Below are 18,099 nucleotides of genomic sequence, written 5' to 3' on the forward strand. Positions count from 1 at the left end.
TGAAGAGGGTGGATCTCACCCCACGGCCCTGAGGAAATAAATGTGTGTGTTTATTGTCAATTTTAACTGCACACTTGTTGTTTGTGTACATAGATTTTATGCTTTCCCCCCATCACCGCTTTCCATCAATTTGTATAGCAATTGAGTCAAAAGCTTTTTTGAAATCAACAAAGCATGAGAAGACTTTGCTTTCGTTTTGTTTGTCGATAAGGGTGTGCAGGGTGTATACGTGGTCTGTCGTATGGTATTTTGGTAAGAAGCCAATTTGACATTTGCTCAGGACGTTGTTTTCACTGAGGAAATGTTGGAGACTGCTGTTGATGATAATGCAGAGGATTTTTCAGAGTTTGCTGCTGACGCATATTCCACAATAATTATTGGGGTCAAATTTGTATCCGCTTTTGTGTATTGGGGTGATCAGACCTTGGTGCCAAATATTGGGGGAAGATGCCAGAGCTGGGGATTATGTTAAAAAGTTTAAGAATAGGCCATTTGAATTTGTGGTCTGTATATTTTATCGTTTCATTAAGTACAGTATACCATCAACACCACAGGCCTTTTTGGGTTGGATAATCCAGTGGGTTCTGGTAGTCTTTAACAGCTGATTCTAAGTTTTGCAAATGGTAATGTCTATGTTTTTGCTCTTTGTTAAATGGCCAAAAAGGTTGAAGAAGTGGTTTCTCCATTTATCTCCATTTTGGATCGATAACACTTCGTGTTGTTTGTTTAGTGTGTTCCAATTTTCCCAGAAGTTATTTGATTCCATGGCGTCTTCAATCACAATGAACTGTTTTCTGTCATGCTGTCTTATTAATTATTGATTTCCCCCTCTAGGATGGAGAAGCTGTCTTCATTAAAGTATTGTGATTCTAGTGGGGAGATATAGGTAGCACACAGGAGGACATTTTTCTCTGTTGAGATCATTTCCTTTTGAATTTCCAGCCAAATGTAAAATGATCCTGTTTTGATTAATTTAATAGAGTGAGTTAGGTCTGCTCTATACCAAATTAGCATACCCCCTGAGTCTCTTCCCCGTTTCACACCTGGTAGTTTGGTGGATGGGACTACCAGCTCTCTGTTACCTAGAGGGCCACCAGTGGGTCCGTCTCTTCTATACCATGTTTCTTGTAGGATGACAATGTCTGTATTTCAAATTTATTTGGTGAAGTCCAGGTTCCTGCTCTTTAGTCCAAAGGCAGATGACCTCAGGCCTTGGATATTCCAGGATGAGATAGTGAAGGCTTTGTGTTCCATAAAGTGTCCAATGTTGTTAGTCGTGTGGTTTGGCCTCAGGCCAGTAAGTGTGAGCAGAGCCTGCTGAGCATCTGGTACATGCCATTGGCCTGGGCTAGTGTAAGAGTGGGGGTTGGGCCTGTTTGCCTGCTCACGGCCTGGGCATATGTGTGACTTTCATTTTGAGGCGCTCTTTGTGGGAGTGGGGGGCCTGGGGTGGGTAGGAGGGGCATAGGTCTGATCTGAGGGGGCCTAAATGGGGTGTGGGTTGACTTGGGGGGTATTGATTGGTTGGGGTGGGGTGGGGGAGTGGATGTTGTTGGTGGTCCTGTGGTCTGGATGTAGGTCCTCTCGGCGTGGGTCCTCTGCTCTGTGTAGGTCCGGGGAGGGGGGGGGGTACCCGCAGTTCTGGGAGAGTGTCTCGCTGGTCTGGGCGGGGTGTCTGTTGATCTGTTGCTCCTGTGTGAGGTGTTGGGGCTGCGGTTGAGGGCGATATCCTTTAGGGTCCGGGCGAAGGTGGGCACTGCTGCCTTGTATAGGTGGACCTGGTCGTAAAGGCTGTTCAAGTCTAAAAGTTTGTTTTCTTGTATGTATTTCCCGTTTGAATCCATAAGTAGTACAATCTGTGGCTTGTGTATGTCCTCATTCCCTCCCTCCGTATACCATTCCCTCCCTCCGTATACCATTCCCTCCCTCCGTATACCATTCCCTCCCTCCGTATACCATTCCCTCCCTCCGTATATCATTCCCTCCCTCCGTATATCATTCCCTCCCTCCGTATACCATTCCCTCCCTCCGTATATCATTCCCTCCCTCCGTATACCATTCCCTCCCTCCGTATATCATTCCCTCCCTCCGTATATCATTCCCTCCCTCTGTATACCATTCCCTCCCTCTGTATATCATTCCCTCCCTCTGTATACCATTCCCTCCCTCTGTATATCATTCCCTCCCTCCGTATATCATTCCCTCCCTCCATATATCATTCCCTCCGTATATCATTCCCTCCCTCCGTATATATCATTCCCTCCCTCCGTATATCATTCCCTCCGTATACCATTCCCTCCCTCCGTATATCATTCCCCCCTGGGGCGGCAGGTAGCTTAGTGGGTAAGAGCGTTGTGCCAGTAACCGAAAGGTCGCTGGTTCTAATCCCCGAGCTGACTAGGTGAAAAGTCTGTCGATGTGCCTTTAAGCAAGGCACTTAACCCTAATTGCTCCTGTAAGTCGCTCTGGATAAGAGCGTCTGCTAAATGACTAAAATGTAAAAAATTTAAAATCATTCCCTCCCTCTGTATATCATTCCCTCCCTCCGTATATCATTCCCTCCCTCCGTATATCATTCACAGCCCTGCCATTCCCTCTTTCTCTGTCTCCTCCCACCTACCTTCCCACCCACCTTCTCTCTTTCTCTGTCTCCTCCCACCTACCTTCCCACCCTCCATCCCTCCTTCCCTCTTTCTCTGTCTCCTCCCACCTACCTTCCCTCCTTCCATCTCTCCTTCTCTCTTTCCCTCTCTCCTTCCACCTCTCCATATTCCCATGTCCCAGTCCCAGCCCCATCGCTCCCCATAATCCCTGGAGCTAGGTCGACCGGCCCGGTGCATCCAGTGCTGGTGTGTCCTCCACTCTCTCTCCCATTCCCTCCCCTCTCTCTCTCTCCTTCCCTCTATCTCTCTCCTAATCCCTGGAGCTAGGTCGACCAGCCCGTTGCGTCGGGTGCCGGTGTGCGACAAGAGCTGTGTGTGGCGGACTGGTACAGCCCTGTCTCATGACTGGACTGGGGAGTAATCCCCATTACAACACACACACACACACACATGCACACGGTCGCTACACAAACACACACACACTAATCTCAGGCAGGTCTCAGGAGGAAAGAGCAAAGAGTTACCACAGCGGCTGTAGAGAAAGAATGATGTGAAAAATTGAGAGGGATTTTATCTTCTCAGTTTTCAGTTCAGGCGTTCTCTCTCATCTTCAGAACCATGCTTTGGCTACACGCAGGTACCCTGATTATCTCTGTCTCTCTGATTATCTCTGTCTATCTCTCTCTCTCTGTCTCTCTCTCTCTCTGTGTCTCTCTGTCTATCTCTCTCTCTCTGTCTCTCTCTCTCTCTCTCTCTGTCTCTCTCTCTCTCTCTCTCTGTCTCTCTGTCGCTGTATCTGTCTATCTCTCTCTCTGTCTCTCTGTCTCTCTCTGTGTGTCTGTCTGTCTCTATCTCTGTCTCTCTCTCTGTGTGTCTGTCTCTCGCACTAGACCGTTATGTGCTCTGTTTTTGATGGGGGTTTCCTGTCTTTGATGGGTAGTTTCCTGTCTTTGATGGGGGGTTTCCTGTCTTTGATGGGTGGTTTCCTGTCTTTGATGGGTGGTTTCCTGTCTTTGATGGGGGGTTTCCTGTCTTTGATGGGGGGTTTCCTGTCTTTGATGGGGGGTTTCCTGTCTTTGATGGGTAGTTTCCTGTCTTTGATGGGTGGTTTCCTGTCTTTGATGGGGGGTTTCCTGTCTTTGATGGGGGGTTTCCTGTCTTTGATGGGGGGTTTCCTGTCTTTGATGGGGGGTTTCCTGTCTTTGATGGGGGGTTTCCTGTCAGTCATGTTATTTGACCGTGGTCTTTTTTCCATCCTGTTCATCTCGAGGTTTCCTTTGGATTGAATTCTATATATGTGGTTCTTTAGACATGGGTTTCAGATTATTATTTTATTTTTTATGGTTTGTATTTATTTATATTGGTCTAATCGAATATATAATATTTCAGGACAGAACTGCGATACTTGCTCAGACCTGTGAAAATACAATATATTGGTTTTCTAGTTGAGCGGAGGACAAGGAAGCTAAGAGGTTTAAAGGGATAGTTAACGTTTTAACTTAGATTGCAGGGGTGAAGTATCCCTTTAAGATACTCATAGACATCTAATGAAAGAATAGCTTTACTCACGCTCTGACCGTTGAGAACACGGTGACCAGTTAAGGTGACCAGTTTCTCTAATTGATGTAACTTGTTACCCCTTTGTATTTTAACAGTGTGATACAGTTTTATGACTTGGGTGCAGTGGCAGTCTTGTATTTTGATACAACAATATTGTGATTATGGTTAAAACTGTCAAGTGTGTGTGTGTGTGTGTGTGTGTGTGTGTGTGTGTGTGTGTGTCATGCTAGGTCATATTGACAGTGTGTTAATATTATGGACTTTGCTCTATGTGCTGCTGGGAATGTGATTAATTATTAACACACCACACACACACACACACACACACACACACACACACACACACACACACACACACACACACACACACACACACACACACACACACACACACACACACACACACACACACACACACACACACACACACCACACCACACACACACACACACACACACACACACACACACACACACACACACACACACACACACACACACACAAACAATTTAAAGCATTTGCTTCCACAGAGCAGGCAGCATTGATACACTATACCAGAGTTTCCTAAAAACAGTCCTGGGGACCCCAAGGGTTTTTTTTTGTTTGTATTTTTCCCCCCTAGCGCTACACAGCTGATTCAAATAATCAAAGTTTGATGATTAGATGATTATTTGAATCAGTTGTGAAGTTCTAGGGCAAAAAAAACAACCGAAACGTGCACCCCTTGGGGTCCAGAGGACTGAGTTTGTGAAACGCTGCACTATGCTGTACTATACTGTAGTCTGCTGCACAAATGAGTGAGTGAATTCTGAACTATCATACAAAGTTATCATTGTGTTATTCTGTGCTACGTTGCTATTGGAAACAACTCCGTGGCCACCCAGTGCCTGAGAGTCTTCCCTGAGATTGGAAGGTTGTGGGTTCGATCCCTGGTCGAGTCAAACCCGAAGACTGTAAAACAAGACTCATATGCTCTTACGTCTAAACTGAGAGTGGACAAAACATTAAGAACACTTTCCTAATATTGAGTTGCACCCCCCCCCCTTTTGCCCTCAGAACAGCCTCAATTTGTCGGGGGCTTGGAATCTACAAGGTGTCGAAAGCGTTCCACAGGGATGCTGGCCCACGTTGACTCCAATGCTTCCCACATTTGTTTCAAGTTGGCTTGGTGGACCATTCTTGATACACACGGGAAACTGTTGAGTGTGAAAAACCCAGCAGCGTTGCAGTTCTTGACACACTCAAACCGGTGCGCCTGGCACCTACTACCATACCCCGTTCAAAGGCACTTAAATCTTTTGTCTTGCTCATTCACCCTCTGAATGGCACACATACACAATCCATGTCTCAATTGTCTCAAGGCTTAAAAAATCCTTCTTTAACCCGTCTCCTCCCCTTCATCTACACTGATTGAACTCGATTTAACAGGTGACATCATCAAGGGATCATAGCTTTCCTCTGGATTCACCTGGTCAGTCTATGTCACGGAAAGAGCAGGTGTTCTTAATATTTTGTATACTCATTGTACAATGGCATTGGTTAGTGTTCTGCTGCAAGAGGAATCAGGGGGACAGACATTAGGTTGATATGAGTCATGATTAATGCACACACACACACTGAACCTCCTCTGTTTGTGTTCATCTGGGGTTATTACACAGTGGACAATTCAGGCATTGAAACGCTGTTATAACACACACACACACACACACACACACACACACACACACACACACACACACACACACACACACACACACACACACACACACACACACACACACACACACACACACACACACACACACACACACGCACACACACACACGCACGCACACACACACACACACACACACACACACACACACACACACACACACACACACACTGTCCCCTTCCCTAGTCCTAATCTGAAAAGGGCAGTCTGTCTGTCTGTCTGTACGGTCGTTGTCTTGACAATCATAGCGTTGTTCCCTGTTGGCCACAGCTGGACAGAGCAGGACATGGAGGAGAGCCAGAGATATTTATTTATCTAGTATCCATCGACACTATTTCAAACTCTACTATAGTAGTGATGCACTGCTTACAGACCCTATAGGTTACATTATTATACCCTTCGGTGTAGTTTACATTACCGGACAGACACAAAAAACAGAAATAACTAATAATTGAACGTTCAGAATGACCGCAGCGTCGGCGATAAAACACAAAGATAGAAAGGATGTTGTAGTTTTAGTGTCGAAGGGGACCGAGCATCCACCAGTCTGGTGTCCACCGTATATCAAACTCAGATAACTGGGTGACTTACTGCCTGTACTGTAGGTTACATTATCACCACATAGTTGGTCTTGAGAAGCGGAGTACAGGTTGGATTCGTGTAGCGATCTATTAGAAGCAGAGTACAGGTTGGATCTATTTTGATGAAGTTCTCTTGTTGTCATCCCGTGTTCAAACCTATCGTCTCTGTCTTTCCTCTTCAATGAGAAGCCGTCACTTTTCTATACTTTCTGTAGAATGGATCACTCTTTCCTAATGTCTCTCACTATATCATTCTGTTATATTCTCCTCTCTCTCTCTCTCTCTCTCTCTGTCTCTCTGTCTCTCTGTCTCTCTGTCTCTCTGTCTCTCTGTCTCTCTCTCTCTCTCTCTCTCTCTCTCTCTCTCTCTCTCTCTCTCTCTCTCTCTCTCTCTCTCTCTCTCTCTCTCTCTCTCTCTCTCTCTCTCTCTCTCTCTCTCTCTCTCTCTCTCTCTCCCTTACCCTCCCCCTATTCACCTCCCCCTCCCTCTCTTACATGCCTTCTTTCATCTCCCCCTCCCTCTCACCCTACTGTCTCCGCCTCCCTCTCTCCCTCCCCTCCCTCTCTCAGTCTCTCCCTCTCCGGTTATCAGTCCTGCCAGCCTGAATTTACTGCCAGTTTGGGTGGGGTGCACATCTGGACTTTATTTAAGGGAAAACCATCCTTCTCCTCCTCCTCTCCTCTCCCCTCCCCCTCTCCTCCTCCCCCTTCCCCCTGGCTCTGACATGTATTCACAAACCTCAACCTACAACTGACCATTTATATTTTTATTTCCAAGACAAGTGACTGTGTCTGGACCCATAGAGTTGGACTTTGTCCCAAATGTCACCCTATTCCCCATGTGGGGCACTACTTCGATGACTGGGGACAAGAATTCGGCCCTGGCATTTTATCCACACCAGCCCACATCACTGGGCTCAGCCAACTCACCCCACCAGCCACACCCCCTCCCCTCCCCCCACACACACACCCTGACCCCACACACACCCTGACCCCACACACACACCCTGACCCCACACACCCTACTGAGACACAGGCAGTAGTGCTGACATAACACTGAGAGTACAGTACAGTGTTTCTGTACCAGTGACTGGGGAGACATGGTCCTCCTCCTCTTTCGAACCAGCTCTTGTTTAAAATAAATACAACATGTAAAAAAAAAAAAAAAAACACTGGAGGAGATACAACTCACCGCTATAACTGTTCCTCTGTCTGGAGATACAACTCACCACTATAACTGTTCCTCTGTCTGGAGATACAACTCACCACTATAACTGTTCCTCTGTCTGGAGATACAACTCACCACTATAACTGTTCCTCTGTCTGGAGATACAACTCACCACTATAACTGTTCCTCTGTCTGGAGATACAACTCACCACTATAACTGTTCCTCTGTCTGGAGATACAACTCACCACTATAACTGTTCCTCTGTCTGGAGATACAACTCACCACTATAACTGTTCCTCTGTCTGGAGATACAACTCACCACTATAACTGTTCCTCTGTCTGGAGATACAACTCACCACTATAACTGTTCCTCTGTCTGGAGATACAACTCACCACTATAACTGTTCCTCTGTCTGGAGATACAACTCACCGCTATAACTGTTCCTCTGTCTGGAGATACAACTCACCGCTATAACTGTTCCTCTGTCTGGAGATACAACTCACCGCTATAACTGTTCCTCTGTCTGGAGATACAACTCACCACTATAACTGTTCCTCTGTCTGGAGATACAACTCACCACTATAACTGTTCCTCTGCTCTAGACATTTGGTTAGCCTCCCTGTTGGGCTGTCTGTCTGTCTTAGCATCTTCTCTGCTGTCACTTTTCTTTTTGTCTGTCTGCCTGTCTGCCTGCCTGCCTGCCTGCCTGCCTGCCTGCCTGTCTGTCTGTCTGTCTGTCTGTCTGTCTGTCTGTCTGTCTGTCTGTCTGTCTGTCTGTCTGTCTGCCTGCCTGCCTGCCTGCCTGTCTGTCTGTCTGTCTGTCTGTCTGTCTGTCTGTCTGTCTGTCTGTCTGTCTGTCTGTCTGTCTGTCTGTCGGTCTGCTTAAGCCTTATACGTTATAAAAGCCAAGCTAATGACTTTGGCTATATAGCTAATTAGTGCCTGTCATATGTTCCCCTGAATCAACACCTATCATAAGTGTTAATAACTATCAAAGGGCTCCAGACTAACAGTTTACTCTGGTGTGTTTACTAGTTAGTAGGAGCCCCATTAACTGTTGCTGAAGCAGCAGCTACTCTTCCTGGGGTCCACACACAACATAGAACATGATACAGAACATCAATAGACAAGAACAGGTCAAGGACTGAACTACACACATTTTAAATAAGAACAATGGAACCAAAAAAGGTTATACTGACAGTTATGCATTACTAACAGTTACACATGACTGACAGTTACGCATTACTGACAGTTACACATTACTGACAGTTACACATGACTGACAGTTACGCATTACTGACAGTTACACATTACTAACAGTTACATATTACTGACAGTTACACATTACTGACAGTTACACATTACTGACAGTTACACATTACTGACAATTAAATATTACTGACAGTTACACATTACTGACAGTTACACATTACTGACAGTTACATATTACTGACAGTTACACATTACTGACAGTTACACATTACTGACAGTTACACATGACTGACAGTTACATATTATTGACAGTTACATATTACTGACAATTACACATTACTGACAATTACACATTACTGACAATTACACATTAATGACAGTTACACATTACTGACAGTTACACATTACTGACAATTACACATTACTGACAATTACACATTACTGACAATTACACATTACTGACAGTTACATATTACTGACAGTTACACACCACTGACAGTTACACATTACGGACAGTTAGACATTACTGACAGTTACACATGACTGACAGTTACACATGACTGACAGTTACACATTACTGACAGTTACACATTACGGACAGTTACACATTATGGAAAGTTACACATTACGGACAGTTACACATGACTGACAGTTACACATTACTGACAGTTAAACATTACTGACAGTTACATATTACTGACAGTTACACATTACGGACAGTTACACATTACTGACAGTTACATATTATTGACAGTTACACATTACTGACAGTTACATATTACTGACAGTTACCCATTACTGACAGTTACATATTATTGACAGTTACACATTACTGACAGTTACACATTACTGACAGTTACACATGACTGACAGTTACATATTATTGACAGTTACACATTACTGACAGTTACATATTACTGACAGTTACCCATTACTGACAGTTACACGTGACTGACAGTTACACGTGACTGACAGTTACATATTATTGACAGTTACACATTACTGACAGTTACACATTACTGACAGTTACACATGACTGACAGTTACATATTATTGACAGTTACACATTACTGACAGTTACATATTACTGACAGTTACCCATTACTGACAGTTACACGTGACTGACAGTTACACATGACTGACAGTTACACATTACTGACAGTTACACGTGACTGACAGTTACACGTGACTGACAGTTACACGTGACTGACAGTTACACATTACTGACAGTTACACGTGACTGACAGTTACATGTGACTGACAGTTACAAATTACTGACAGTTACACATGACTGACAGTTACACATTATGGAAAGTTACACATTACTGACAGTTACACATTACTGACAGTTACACATTACTGACAGTTACATATAACTGACAGTTACATATTATTGACAGTTACACATTACTGACAGTTACATATTACTGACAGTTACCCATTACTGACAGTTACACGTGACTGACAGTTACATATTATTGACAGTTACACATTACTGACAGTTACACATTACTGACAGTTACACATGACTGACAGTTACATATTATTGACAGTTACACATTACTGATAGTTACATATTACTGACAGTTACCCATTACTGACAGTTACACGTGACTGACAGTTACACATGACTGACAGTTACACATGACTGACAGTTACACGTGACTGACAGTTACACGTGACTGACAGTTACAAATTACTGACAGTTACACATGACTGACAGTTACACATTATGAAAAGTTACACATTACTGACAGTTACACATTACTGACAGTTACACATTACTGACAGTTACATATAACTGACAGTTACATATTACTGACAGTTACACATTACTGACAGTTACACATGACTGACAGTTACATATGATTGACAGTTATACATTACTGACAGTTACATATTACTGACAGTTACACATTACTGACAATTACACATTACTGACAGTTACACATTACTGACAATTACACATTACTGACAGTTACACATTACTGACAGTTGTATATTACAGACAGTTACACATGACTGACAGTTACATATAACTGACAGTTACACATGGCTGACAGTTACACATTACTGACAGTTAATCATGACTGACAGTTACATATTATTGACAGTTACACATTACTGACAGTTACATATTACTGACAGTTACACATTACTGACAGTTACACATTACTGACAATTACACATTACTGACAGTTACACATTACTGACAATTACACATGACTGACAGTTACACATTACTGACAGTTGTATGTTACAGACAGTTACACATGACTGACAGTTACATATAACTGACAGTTACATATTTTTGACAGTTACACATTACTGACGGTTACACATTACTGACAATTACATATTACAGACAGTTACACATTACTGACAGTTACACATTACTGACAGTTACACATTACTGACAATTACACATTACTGACAGTTACACATTACTGACAGTTACACATTACTGACAGTTACACATGACTGACAGTTACATATTATTGACAGTTACACATTACTGACAGTTACCTATTACTGACAGTTACCCACACATTAGTACATATACATATAATAAGAGTTATTTAGATCAAATAGAGGAGAGGCATTGTGCTTTGAGGTGTTCCTTTTTTTAGGTGGAAGGCAGTTCCATGTGATCATATATAATACTGTACGTTGCCTTTAATTCACTCTGGATTTGGGGACAGCGAAGAGACCCCTGGTGGCATGTCTGGTGGGGTAAGTATGTCTATCAGAGCTGTGTGACACGTAAGTTGATTTTACAGACAATATAGAATTCTCAACAAATTTACATTTCTCTCAAAAACAAGAGAATTGATGCAGTCAATCTCTCCTCTACTTTGAGCCAAAAGAGACTGACGTGCATACCGTTTGACATTAGCCATCTGTGTACATTGAAGGGCAAGATGTTCTGCTCTGTTCTGGGCCGGCTGCAGCTTTTCTAGGTCCTTCTTGGAAGCACTTGGACCATGTCAATAGTCAAGATTAGATTAAACTAGAGCCTGTTGGGTGCCACTAACTTTTACAGTTGGTGAGACAAGCCCATAATCATCACAACGTCATTCACAGTGCTCTATTAACAAGTATAATGAATTGACTACTAAGGTTTTCAAGAAAAACTTTGTTTAATCTAACACGTCCAAGCAAGAATTCATGATTCAAGATATTTTTATGTGCAACCTAATCCAGTGACTGCCATGCATTTTTGGGTTGACAATTAGATTACAGTTGCTATTTTTCGAAATAGGACTCCGGAATTTCCAGAATGTTTTTTGTTCAATAGAGATGAATGACATATAAAGTACCAGTCAAAAGTTTGGACACACCTACTCTCATTCCAGGGCTTTTTCTTTATTTTGACTATTTCCTTGATGACAGCTTTGCAAACTCTTCGCATTCTCTCAACCAGCTTCATGTGGTAGTCACCTGGAATGCATTTCAAGTAACAGGTGTGCCTTCTTAAAAGTTAATTTGTGGAATTTCTTTCCTTCTTATTGCGTTTGAGCCAATCAGTTGTGTTGTGACAAGATGGGAGGTGGGGGGTATACAGAAGATAGCCCTATTTGGTAAAAAACCAAGTCCATATTATGGCAAGAACAGCTCAAATAAGGAAAGAGAAACAACAGTCCATCATTACTTTAAGACATGAAGGACAAACACTTTGATTTTGACAGCAGCAGGCCCCAGCGAGGGGCAGGGCAGGACAAACACTTTCATTACAGGAATCATGAGGAGAAGAAACTTTACTGTTTGACCAAATCATAGTTTTAGCCGCCAAAATAATAGGTGACAATGTATAATGTTTCTACGTATAGAAACCCTGTCTGTTCTTTACCATCCATGATCTAACTGATGACACCCTGTCTGTCCTTTATAAATAATAAATAATATGCCATTTAGCAGACGCTTTTATCCAAAGCGACTTACAGTCATGTGTGCATACATTTTTACGTATGGGTGGTCCCGGGGATCGAACCCACTACCCTGGCGTTACAAGCGCCATGCTCTACCAATGATCTAACTGATGAAACCCTGTCTGTTCTTTACCATCCATGATCTAACTGATGACGGAGTCGGAGCAGCTCTCTTTGCTGATGCCACGTTTTACTTTGAATGTGAGTTTGCGTGACCTCGGCTCAGCCTGTCAGAATATTTATATGAAAACAACATTTATGTGTGTGTAAAACTTGACCAAACCACCCAACAAAAAATTGTCCAGCCCATCTAGCATTTGCCAGAAGGCCAATCTGCCCCCACATATGACATGTTGAATGGGGAAAGAGGAGAGAGAGAGAGAGAGAGAGAGAGAGAGAGAGAGAGAGAGAGAGAGAGAGAGAGAGAGAGAGAGAGAGAGAGAGAGAGAGAGAGAGAGAGAGGGAAACTGAAAGAAACAGAGAGAGAGATGATTGATGAAAACACTCAGATTCACATCAACGTGACCGCAGTAGAGAGAGTCACAATGTTTTAAGTTCCTTGGCGTCCACATCACCGAGGACTTGTCATGGACCAACAACACCACCACTCTTGTCAAGAGGGCGCAACAGCATCTCTACTTCCTAAGGCGGCTGAAGAAATTTGGCATGCCACCCCGGGTCCTCTCCAAATACTACCGCTGAACCATCAAGAGCCTCCTGACCGGTTACATCACGGCCTGGTACAGGAATTGCTCCGTCCACGACTGCAAGGACCTCCAGCGGGTGGTGAAGATGGCCCAGTACATCACTGGGACCGTGTTCCCACCCATCCAGGACATCACTGGGACCGTGTTCCCACCCCATCCAGTACATCACTGGGACCATGTTCCCACCCCATCCAGGACATCACTGGGACCATGTTCCCACCCATCCAGGACATCACTGGGACCATGTTCCCACCCCATCCAGGACATCACTGGGACCATGTTCCCACCCATCCAGGACATCACTGGGACCATGTTCCCACCCATCCAGGACATCACTGGGACCATGTTCCCACCCCATCCAGGACATCACTGGGACCATGTTCCCACCCATCCAGGACATCACTGGGACCATGTTCCCACCCCATCCAGTACATCACTGGGACCATGTTCCCACCCCATCCAGTACATCACTGGGACCATGTTCCCACCCCATCCAGGACATCACTGGGACCATGTTCCCACCCCATCCAGGACATCACTGGGACCATGTTCCCACCCATCCAGGACATCACTGGAACCATGTTCCCACCCATCCAGGACATCACTGGGACCATGTTCCCACCCCATCCAGTACATCACTGGGACCATGTTCCCACCCCATCCAGGACATCACTGGGACCATGTTCCCACCCCATCCAGTACATCACTGGGACCATGTTCCCACCCCATCCAGGACATCACTGGGACCATGTTCCCACCCATCCAGGACATCACTGGGACCATGTTCCCACCCATCCAGGACATCACTGGGACCATGTTCCCACCCATCCAGGACATCAATGGGACCATGATCCCACCCATCCAGGACATCACTGGGACCATGTTCCCACCCATCCAGGACATCACTGGGACCATGTTCCCACCCTATCCAGGACATCACTGGGACCATGTTCCCACCCATCCAGGACATCACTGGGACCATGTTCCCACCCCATCCAGTACATCACTGGGACCATGTTCCCACCCCATCCAGTACATCACTGGGACCATGTTCCCACCCCATCCAGAACATCACTGGGACCATGTTCCCACCCATCCAGGACATCACTGGGACCATGTTCCCACCCATCCAGGACATCACTGGAACCATGTTCCCACCCCATCCAGGACATCACTGGGACCATGTTCCCACCCCATCCAGTACATCACTGGGACCATGTTCCCACCCCATCCAGGACATCACTGGGACCATGTTCCCACCCCATCCAGTACATCACTGGGACCATGTTCCCACCCCATCCAGGACATCACTGGGACCATGTTCCCACCCATCCAGGACATCACTGGGACCATGTTCCCACCCATCCAGGACATCACTGGGACCATGTTCCCACCCCATCCAGTACATCACTGGGACCATGTTCCCACCCATCCAGGACATCACTGGGACCATGTTCCCACCCCATTCAGGACATCTCCTAGAAACGGTGCCTGAGGAAGTACCGCAGCATCATCAAGGACCCCCCACACCCCCCAGCCACGAGCTGTTCTCTCCCTTACTGTCAGCCAGACGGTACCGGAGCATGAGGTCTGATACCAACAGGCTCAGAGACAGTTTCTATCTACAAGCCATCAGACGGTACCGGAGCATGAGGTCTGATACCAACAGGCTCAGAGACAGTTTCTATCTACAAGCCATCAGACGGTACCGGAGCATGAGGTCTGATACCAACAGGCTCAGAGACAGTTTCTATCTACAAGCCATCAGACGGTACCGGAGCATGAGGTCTGATACCAACAGGCTCAGAGACAATTTCTATCTACAAGCCATCAGATGGTACCGGAGCATGAGGTCTGATACCAACAGGCTCAGAGACAGTTTCTATCTACAAGCCATCAGACTGTATCGGAGCATGAGGTCTGATACCAACAGGCTCAGAGACAGTTTCTATCTACAAGCCATCAGACTGTACCGGAGCATGAGGTCTGATACCAACAGGCTCAGAGACAGTTTCTATCTACTAGCTATCAGACTGCTGAACACTTGAACTGGACTGACCACCTGCTCTGATTCTCTGCACCTTAGCACACATGCACTCACTCACACACACACACACACACACACACACACACACACACACACACACACACACACACACATTCATGCTACACACACATACAACTGCTGCTACCAGACTCTTATTATGATTGCTAAATACTGCACAATTTAAACACTTGCACCCAAAACATGTATAAATATTGGCCTATAAATGTTGTCTTCCTGGATTATACTGATGCTAAATGTCTATTCTGTTCTACTGATCCATTTACTTTATATTGGTATTCTTACCTTTTATTATGTATTATTGTTGTTGCATTGTCCAGAAGGAACCTGAAAGTAAGCATTTCATTGGACGGTGTACACCATGTGTATCCTGTACGTACGACTAATAAAACTTGAAACTTGATGAACAGTCGTTCAACCGTTGACTAATGTATGTGATGTGATACCTCAGTAACACCGGGGAGATATCACTGACCTCAGTAACACCGGGGAGATATCACTGACCTCAGTAACACCGGGGAGATGTTACTGACCTCAGCACTGGAGCTCTTAGCTGTTACAGACCCCCCAGGCTGCTTTGTTGACCACCGTGGCTGGTTTCTGACCTTGGAATAAGTTAATTAACTGGATAATAAACCATCCTGATGGGGCTTGACAACAACACTCCATAGGCCTTTTTACACAGCATGGTTCTTAGCCCCAGGCTAAGGCAGCTGTTAGCCCAAGGCTAAGTGCAGTGTGAACGAGGCTTTAGGTAAGACACCCAGTCTGAAATACCCTGTTGAAGGCATTTGCAAAACTTTCAAGCAAACTTCCCTTGTCCCATCAAGAGTTGCTGAATAACTTCTCATCTCAAGATGAAGGCATTTGCTGAATTGTTTTGCAGACTTTCCATTGTCCTACACTCCTAGATATAAAGGGTTCCAAAAGGGTTATTCGGCTGTCCCCATAGGAAACCCTTTTGTTTACAGGTAGAACCCTTTTTGGTTCCAGGTAGAACTCTTTTGGTTCCAGGTAGAACCCTTTTGGTTCCAGGTAGAACCCTTTTGGTTCCGGGTAGAACCCTTTTGGTTCCAGGTAGAACCCTTTTGGTTCCAGGTAGAACCCTTTTGGTTCCAGGTAGAACCCTTTTTGTTTTCAGGTAGAACTCTTTTGGGTTCCAGAGAGTTCTCCTATGGGGACAGCCCCCAAAAACGTTTAGGTTCTAGATAGTACCTTATTTATAAGAGTGAACCAATAACTTTGAATCTCAAGATATCCCATCTAGAACTGATTTTCACGCTCTATCTTGCTCTCTTCCTTGTCAGGGAGAGACTGAGCGGTGCCTAAGCACTGATCAGTGAGATTTGAAATTGCGAGGGTTTTGAGACAGAGGGTGAAGAGAGAGAGAGAGAGAAAGAAAATAGTTTATCCAACACTAACAGATAAATTCTTGACATTCCGAACTGAGTAGCAGCTTAATCTATCAAAGACTGGGAAGGGGGAGAGCAAGAAAGAAAGAGAGAGAGAGCGAGGGAGAGGTCTGGGGTTTTGTGGGTACAGAGAAAAAGTTGCTATCTAGAACCAAAAAGGGTACTTCTCCCCATAGGAGAATGAGAGAACCCTTTGAAGAACCCTTTTTGTTCCAGGTAGAACCCTTTTGGTTCCAGGTAGAACCCTTTTGGTTCCAGGTAGAACCCCCTCCACCCCTTCTCCACCTCTTTATTCTCACACTCACTCACTTTTTTATGGAAATCCCCCATCTGTTTTTACCCCCAAAAAATGGGAAGGGGGAAATGTTACCTTTTAGTGACAGAAAAAAGTTAATTTCTATTGGAAATATGTGTGCGTGTGTGTTTATGGGGATTATGGGGTTGGGTCATGTGTTTGGGATTTGGGGAGCTTTGGCTGAGAAGGGGTGAATATGCTCCCACGTCCCTGGTTGGAGTGAGAGGTGGAGTGGGGGATGAAAGGGGGTGTGGTGGTGAGAGGAGGGAAAGAATAGAGGGATTAATTATTTCACACGCCAACACTTAAACCAGCTCCCAGTATACCCAGTAAACTACGCAGAGTTTAAAGAGTCACTGATGAAGATGATGATGATGAGGAGGAGGAGGTGAAGGAGGAGGAGGAGGAGGAGGAGGAGAAGGTGAAGGAGGAGGAGGAGGGAGGAGGTGAAGGAGGAGGAGGAGGAAGAGGAGGAGGAGGAGGAGGTGAAGGAGGAGGAGGAGGAGGAGGAGGAGGTGAAGTAGTAGCATGTATTTTGGTACTTATGAAAGTAATAGTATGTAGTATTGTAGTAGTATAATTTTATATATTAGGACAATTTTTTTAAAGTACGACAGAAAAAGAGGGAACTTGGTATGTCCGGATAATGAATTAACAGTCACCTGTACCCAAACATAAAACCACCTGTCAACACCAACTCACCTCTTAGTTCAAGCTTCCTGCACACACACACTCACTCACTCACTCACTCACTCACTCACTCACTCACTCACTCACTCACTCACTCACTCACTCACTCACTCACACACACACACACACTCAGTCACTCACTCACTAACACACACACACTCA

The 18,099-nt window shown here is 44.9% G+C and overlaps 1 protein-coding gene across 1 annotated transcript in view; it reads left to right on the forward strand.

Annotated features, from left to right (window-relative positions):
* LOC121540769 (myelin regulatory factor) overlaps positions 1-18,099 on the forward strand; it is a 70,665-nt gene that overhangs the window by 19,656 nt on the left and 32,910 nt on the right.

This window comes from Coregonus clupeaformis, chromosome 26 (genome assembly GCF_020615455.1).
Source record: "Coregonus clupeaformis isolate EN_2021a chromosome 26, ASM2061545v1, whole genome shotgun sequence".
In the NCBI taxonomy this organism is placed as follows: Eukaryota; Metazoa; Chordata; class Actinopteri; order Salmoniformes; family Salmonidae; genus Coregonus; species Coregonus clupeaformis.